At 49.9% G+C, this 8361-nt stretch overlaps 1 pseudogene; it reads right to left on the bottom strand.

Annotated features, from left to right (window-relative positions):
* Positions 1–2371: 2371 nt before the first annotated feature.
* LOC123995727 lies at positions 2372–5643 on the bottom strand (annotated as a pseudogene).
* Positions 5644–8361: the final 2718 nt, after the last annotated feature.

Genomic DNA, 8361 nt, shown 5'->3' with positions numbered 1-8361 from the left:
GGGGTTAGGTCTCTCCTCTGTGGGGAGGGAGGGGGTTTGGTATCCCAGTAGGTCTCCTCCTCTGTGGGGAGGGAGGGGGTTTGGTATCCCAGTAGGTCTCCTCCTCTGTGGGGAGGGAGGGGGTTTGGTATCCCAGTAGGTCTCCTCCTCTGTGGGGAGGGAGGGGGTTTGGTATCCCAGTAGGTCTCCTCCTCTGTGGGGAGGGAGGGGGTTTGGTATCCCAGTAGGTCTCCTCCTCTGTGGGGAGGGAGGGGGTTTGGTATCCCAGTAGGTCTCCTCCTCTGTGGGGAGGGAGGGGGTTTGGGTATCCCAGTAGGTCTCCTCCTCTGTGGGGAGGGAGGGGGTTTGGTATCCCAGTAGGTCTCCTCCTCTGTGGGGAGGGAGGGGGTTTGGTATCCCGGTAGGTCTCCTCCTCTGTGGGGAGGGAGGGGGTTTGGTATCCCAGTAGGTCTCCTCCTCTGTGGGGAGGGAGGGGGTTTGGTATCCCAGTAGGTCTCCTCCTCTGTGGGGAGGGAGGGGGTTTGGTATCCCAGTAGGTCTCCTCCTCTGTGGGGAGGGAGGGTGGTTTGGTATCCCAGTAGGTCTCCTCCTCTGTGGGGAGGGAGGGGGTTTGGTATCCCGGTAGGTCTCCTCCTCTGTGGGGAGGGAGGGGGTTTGGTATCCCGGTAGGTCTCCTCCTCTGTGGGGAGGGAGGGGGGTTTGGTATCCCGGTAGGTCTCCTCCTCTGTGGGGAGGGAGGGGGGTTTGGTATCCCAGTAGGTCTCCTCCTCTGTGGGGAGGGAGGGGGTTTGGTATCCCAGTAGGTCTCCTCCTCTGTGGGGAGGGAGGGGGTTTGGTATCCCAGTAGGTCTCCTCCTCTGTGGGGAGGGAGGGGGTTTGGTATCCCAGTAGGTCTCCTCCTCTGTGGGGAGGGAGGGGGGTTTGGTATCCCAGTAGGTCTCCTCCTCTGTGGGGAGGGAGGGTGGTTTGGTATCCCAGTAGGTCTCCTCCTCTGTGGTTGAGGTCCTGTCCTGTCCTGTCCTGTCCAGTCCAAATAGTAGTTCCGTCACACCGTACTGTATTCCCCTTACACCCGGGCCAGGCTGTATTCCCCTTACACCCGGGCCAGGCTGTATTCCCCTTACACCCGGGCCAGGCTGTATTCCCCTTACACCCGGGCCAGGCTGTATTCCCCTTACACCCGGGCCAGGCTGTATTCCCCTTACACCCGGGCCAGGCTGTATTCCCCTTACACCCGGGCCAGGCTGTATTCCCCTTACACCCGGGCCAGGCTGTATTCCCCTTACACTCGGGCCAGGCTGTATTCCCCTTACACCCGGGCCAGGCTGTATTCCCCTCACACCCGGGCCAGGCTGTATTCCCCTTACACCCGGGCCAGGCTGTATTCCCAAGGTCCCTCGAACCCCGCAAGCTATTTAAATACTGACGTCATGCATGGAATCAGCCAGGACACATGGTACCGTAGTCAGATAGGCCGTAATGCAGTAGTTTGACATGCCACGATCTCTCCCCCAAAAATAATATAGATGTTTCTGTTCCCTTAAGATTTAACATTCAGCACTTAAATGCTCCTAAACATAATAAACATCATAACTTAAATAATAAATAAGCAGTGCACTTTTGGTGAAACCTAAATGACAGAGAGAGAGAAAACCAAACCATAAAAGAGAGAATTGGTCCGTTTTGGATCCGGTTTTAGGAGGAGAAATATAATACAGGCTGTTGTTGTTGTTTTAAATAATACAAATAATGTAACATTACCTGAGGTAATGTGTCACGCATGCCAGTAATATAAAACAGTGTCTCAACATGCTAATTTCAAGCTTTTTAAAAATTATATATATATATATATTTTTTTTTAATGAAGATTATTATCTCCCATGGCATCATCATCATCGTTGTGTTATCGTCACACCCCTGTGGGATTAGAGCAGGTGTTTTTGTTTCAGCATCTGCTTGGGATAGAAAGTAGCAGCAGTTTACAGATGTCATCTGGTCTACAAACAGCCCCCACTTCTCATCCTGTCTCCTTGGCAACAGGAGACCAGTGTTTTAGTTCTCTGTTTTCTGTGTGGGGTTTTTGTTTGTTGTTTGTTTCTATTGTGATAAAGTGCTTAGCTGATCACTCAGCAGGTAACTAGCAATCGTCGGAACAACAACTGCACCTAGCGGACAACGTTGGTCGATCTCTCTCTCTCTCTGTGACTGCAGATGGTTGTTGGGTTCGGGCTGAGATTCCATAATCCTTTTCTCTTTCTTCAGCAGATGCCGGTGCATTACGCAACTCACCCTCACCCAAGTTCCACTGTAATCCATAATCCATAATCCAAATTATTCATGATCCATGATACATTATCCACGATACATTATTCATGATCCATGATACATTATCCACGATACATTATCCACGATACATTATCCATGATCCATGATACATTATCCATGATCCATAATCCATTATCCATGATCCATTATCCATGATCCATAATCCATTATCCATTATCCATGCAAAACCGTTTCTTCTTCAATGATCATGTTGTGTTTTCCCCGTTTCATATTTCAACGGCAGGATGTTTTCCGGTATATCTCCGATAACGTTAGGAACATAAAGATAATGTGTTATTATAATACTTTTATCATTCCCATTTTGAGAGTCAAACAAACCTTATTTTTTTATCCTCTTTTGGTGAAACAGTTTTCTCTTTATTCATTCAAATGTAATTAACGCAAATGCAAGAAAAAACGCATTATTAACGAAGTTAAATCAAGCATCTCCCGAAACATTTCTACAATATTTACAACGAACGGGGTGTCCTCATATCCCCATGATGTCGCTGCCGAATGAATGTATATATTTCTAAACATCAGTCAGCAGCTTGCCCTTATTCACGCAGTTCTGGTTGAGGACAGGCGTACAGTTAGCAGTTCTGAGATTCGCGTCCCTAAAGTTATCAATACTATTGTTGATCCCTTCGTCTATTTCCATGTATTCTGACTTGCCGGCGATAGAGTTGGAGCTGCGGCGCGATGAGTTGCTGTCGGAGTTAAGGTCCTGGTTGCTGACGTTAAGAAGCTGCGCCTGCTCCTCTCCCTCCGTCTCCCGGTGATAGAAATAGTTAAAGTTGGACACGATGACAGGCACCGGCAGCGCGATGGTCAGCACTCCGGCGATGGCGCAGAGCGAGCCCACGATCTTCCCGCCGATGGTCACCGGGTACATGTCCCCGTAGCCCACCGTTGTCATGGAGACCACGGCCCACCAGAAGGCGTCGGGGATGCTTGTGAAAAAGATTCCTTCTCCTCCGCCTCGGCGAAATAGACAGCGCTGGAGAAGAGGATGACTCCGATGAAGAGGAAGAAAATGAGCAGCCCCAACTCTCTCATACTGGCTTTGAGGGTTTGTCCTAATATCTGAAGCCCCTTGGAGTGTCTGGACAGCTTGAAGATCCTGAACACCCTGACCAGCCGGATGACCCTGAGGATGGCCAGAGACGCGGCCTGCTCACTCGGTTTCTCCTTCCCCTCCTGGTCCTCTGCCAGCTCGGTGCCCAGCGTGATGAAGTAGGGTATGATAGCTACTATGTCTATAGTATTCATCATGTTTTTAAAGAAAGCTGCCTTGCTAGGGCAGGCGAAGAACCGCACTATCAACTCAAAGGAGAACCAGATTATACACAGGGTCTCCACTATGAAGAAAGGATCGGTGAGAATATTTGGCTTATAATAGAATGTCACGTTGCCTACAGTTTCCATCCTTCCCCTGGGGTCCTCTTTGAGTTCTGGCAGCGTCTCCAAACAGAATATGACTATTGAAATTAAGATAACCATCACAGATACTATAGCTATCCCTCTGGCGGGTCCCGAACTCTCCGGGTATTCGAACAACAACCAGACCTGTCGTTGAAACTCTTTCTCCGGTAAGGGTTTTTCCTCTTCTCTAATAAAGCCTTCGTCTTCTCTAAACTTCTCCATGGCCTCTGCCCCGAGCTCGTAGAACTTGATCTCCTCGGAGAACATATCAAGAGGAACGTTGACGGGCCTCCTCAACCGTCCACCGGACTGGTAGTAATATAGAATAGCGTCAAAACTCGGCCGGTTCCGGTCAAAAAAGTACTCGTTTCTAAGCGGGTCGAAGTAGCGCATCCTCTTTTTGGGGTTACCTAGTAACGTCTCGGGGAACTGACTGAGTGTCTTTAACTGGGTCTCGAAGCGCAGCCCTGAGATATTAATGACAACCCTCTCGCAGCACTCCTGGTCCTCGTGGTGTGGTGGGTAGGTGTCCTGCAGGTGCCCGGCAGGGTGGACGTCTCATCCATGTTATCTCCGGCCACCACAGTCATCCTGGCGGTGTTGCCCGGGCTCGGCGCAGCGCTATGCGGCAGGAGATGCTCGGCTCAGCCCGGTGGGGGCAGGCATCTAGTAGCTGTCACTGCGCGCCTCAGATTTCTCCCCTCTCTCTCTCTTCTGTCTGATAGAAACCCCCCTTGCATTCACCCGGGCCAGGCAGGCAGAGGGCTCGCCAAGCACCGCTCCTCTTAAGGCTCCCTTGCTCCTCTCTCCGAGTAGTCCTCCATTGCTGCTCCTCCTTCTTCTTCTTCTCCTTCGTCTTCCACCTAGTCGGAGGGAGGAAGGGAAGAGTGAGAAATAAAAGGAATCGAATGCAAGAGAGAGAGAGAGAGATCTTTTTTTCCAGCTCAGCAGTGTTATCTCAGTGTTTGTGACATGCTGTAATCTAGATGGGGGGGAGAGGACGCCCACCTAACAGCGGGGGGTACCAGGAACAGGTTGACCAGCATAGAGGACATCCAGGAGACAACAACACTGTGATATGGAGACAATTGTTTATCTCATACATCATTATTCCAGTTTCACTACTACTGTCCACCCTCTGCTTCTCCACCCACTGTACTAACCCTCTACACACTAAACACCTATTACCTTATAATAACTACAACACCAATGACAATAACGACCGTTAATAAAGATACGTTAATAATTACCGAACTGTCGGCTCTGTTATTAATTACCTGGATTTCTGTTTGGTGGTGGTGCACCCGCCAGCCACGGCTACAACTTTTACAGTCCCGGTGTTTTGTTTTAAAGGTGGCGGATATCACTTTACTGCACTGTACAGTACGAGCTTCGGTGAAATATTCATAGACTGTACTGTCTCCGTTAATATCACCCACGTTATTCCGGTGTTATTGGCTTCTAACGTCGACTGGAGCGACCGTTAATATCACCCACATTATTCCGGTGTTATTGGCTTCTAACGTCGACTAGGGCGACCGTTAATATCACCCACGTTATTCCGGTGTTATTGGCTTCTAACGTCGACTAGGGCGACCTTCTTGAGGTACCGAACGGCTCTGAAACGCCTTGGAAGAAGCGTAAATCTCTTGACAGGCAATTTAAAACCATGCTGAAGAAACGGCACGAACGAGGAATAGAGAGAATATAATATAATACGAAAGAAAGAAAATAAAAGCCGTTAACTTGAGCTCCTCTCCAACGGACGGCAACACCGACTAGTAGTTCCCACTTGGTCTTTTGACCGTCACGCGTGGCTGCGCTCTCCAGCGGCGTGGTCGTGAAATTAAGATGGTGTGAGTGAGAAGGTTTGAGCTGAACACGTTAGTGGGGCAGTGAGAGAGAGAGAGAGAGAGAGAGAGAGAGAGAGAGAGAGAGAGAGAGAGAGAGAGAGAGAGAGAGAGAGAGAGAGAGAGAGAGAGAGAGAGAGAGAGAGAGAGAGAGAGCAGAAGCACACAACCATTTCCCTCCTCGGCTCCGCTCTGCTCTGCACTGCAGTTTGCCGCATCAGCAGAAACGCGACGTTATAAAGCTCCCCTCTCCTGGTTTGGTGCAGTAGAACAGCTAGAACTCAACATGACGCGGCCGTCCCAAGACGCACCGCTGTAAACGCACCCATTCTCCCCGCCTAGATAAACATGTAGCACCTGTCAAACAACCACCGGGGGTTTAAGGTATCACTGAGTCACAGCCAATATAATACTTAAATCATGTAAACGCATGTTGCAGGATTTTATACAGAGAAGAGAGAGAGGTGGGGAGGGGGGGAGGGAGGGAGGTGGGGAGGGGGGAGGGGAAGACGGAGAGAGAGAGAGGTGTGGAGGGAGAGAGGGGGAAGACGGGAGAGAGAGAGAGGTGTGGAGGGAGAGAGGGGGAAGACGGAGAGAGAGAGAGGTGTGGAGGGAGAGAGGGGGAAGACGGAGAGAGAGAGAGGTGTGGAGGGAGAGAGGGGAGACGGAGAGAGAGAGAGACAGAGAGACAGAGAGAGAGGTGGGGAGGGAGGGGGAAGACAGGGAGAGAGGAGAGAGAGAGAGAGAGAGAGAGAGAGAGAGAGAGAGAGAGAGAGAGAGAGAGAGAGGAGAGAGAGAGAGAAAGAGAGAAAGAGAGAAAGAGAGAGAGAGAGAGAGAGAGAGAGAGAGAGAGACAGAGACAGAGACAGAGACAGAGACAGAGACAGAGACAGAGACAGAGACAGAGACAGAGACAGAGACAGAGAGAGGGAGAGAAGGGGGGAGAGCGGTTCGACGCAATGCAGACATACTGTACTATAACACATGTTGCCACACACACACACACACACACACACACACACACACACACACACACACACACACACACACACACACACACACACACACACACACACACACACACACACACACACACACACACACACACACACACACACACACACACACACCGGCAGCACCGAAACAACAGATCATTGTGTAAGCCACCTCTGCTGTAAAAACCCGAGTCATTGTACGGTGGCGTGACTGGTTGAGATATATTTAAATCCCTCTGGCAAACGGAGCTAATCTAAACGGTGATGCGATGAGCCAATTACATTTTAGGCAAATTGACGATGACGGAGAAACGGGGTTGAACGACACAATGAGTGATTCTATTTGACTGTTTTCATCTCTGGGTATGTGACCGGGGAGTTTATTTTAGCGTCCTTTATTTAACTAGGCAAAACAGTTATTATCGACACGTTCTTATTTACAATGGCGGCCTACTCCGGCCAAACCCGGACGACGCTGGGCCAATTGTGCGCTGCCCTATGGGACTCCTACTCACGGCCGGATGTGATACAGCCTGGATTCGAACCAGGTACGATAGTGACGCCTCTTGCGCTGAGATGCGGTGCCTTAGACCGCTGCGTCACTCGGTAGTGGCACCAACAGGAAATCTCCTCCAATGATAAGACGTGTTTATGAGCTGCATCGTGTGATGTAAAGGCTGGGGTCTCTTCCCACGTAAACACCTACAGTGGGTCTCCTTGATAAAATTCTTATTGGTTCACGTTTAGTATGTCAACAGAAGTGAATTTAAAATACAATTGAACCTTGCTCTCTGTGTCTGCCATTCTGTGGTCCAGGATTTTCATCACGGTGATTAAACTATGGTTTCAATAGTTTAAAGAATTATGACCTCAGATATATGTCTAGTTGGGCCATGGCTTCCAGCATCATATAGGCTAGTAGGTGTTCCCCTGTCCCCAAGACAAGGTGACTGGTAGTAGCACTCACCAACGGATTTAACTCCAGGGGGTTTAACAGCAGGGGGTTTAACAGCAGGGGGTTTAACGCCAGGAGGTTTAACACCAGGGGGTTTAACACCAGGGGGTTTAACACCAGGGGGTTTAACACAGGGGTTTAACCAGGGGGTTTAACACCAGGGGGTTTAACACCAGGGGTTTAACACCAGGGGGGCAGGGGTTTAACACCAGGGGGTTTAACACCAGGGGTTTAACACCAGGGGGTTTAACACCAGGGGTTTAACACCAGGGGTTTAACACCAGGGGTTTAACACCAGGGGGTTTAACACCAGGGGTTTAACACCAGGGGGTTTAACACCAGGGTTTAACACCAGCAGGGGGTTTAACACCAGGGGTTTAACACCAGGGGTTTAACACCAGGGGTTTACCAGGGGTTTAACACCAGGTGATTTAACACCAGGGGGTTTAACACCAGGGGGTTTAACTACAGGGGGTTTAACACCAGGGGGTTTAACACCAGGGGATTCAGCACCAGGGGGTTTAACACCAGGGGGTTTAACACCAGGGGGTTTAACACCAGGGAGTTTAACACCAGGGAGTTTTACACACGACAGAATCAGCTGACAGGATATATGGCTTGGGGGGTGGAGGAATGTCTATAGTCTTCAGGCCTAAAAGGTTCCAACTCTGAACGTCCTTCTCCCTCTGGAGGCTGGTGTAGGATATCTAGCCTGGTCTCTCATAGACTAGACATAACATAGTAAAAGTACATCTGGGACTCTCAAATCGGTATGATATGTTACGTTTGGTAGAGTTACATAAGACAGAAG

The sequence above is a fragment of the Oncorhynchus gorbuscha genome, linkage group LG14 (assembly GCF_021184085.1).
Source record: "Oncorhynchus gorbuscha isolate QuinsamMale2020 ecotype Even-year linkage group LG14, OgorEven_v1.0, whole genome shotgun sequence".
In the NCBI taxonomy this organism is placed as follows: domain Eukaryota; kingdom Metazoa; phylum Chordata; class Actinopteri; order Salmoniformes; family Salmonidae; genus Oncorhynchus; species Oncorhynchus gorbuscha.
Note: the sequence above shows the minus strand (reverse complement) of the source record. Positions and strands in the feature narration are given on the sequence as shown.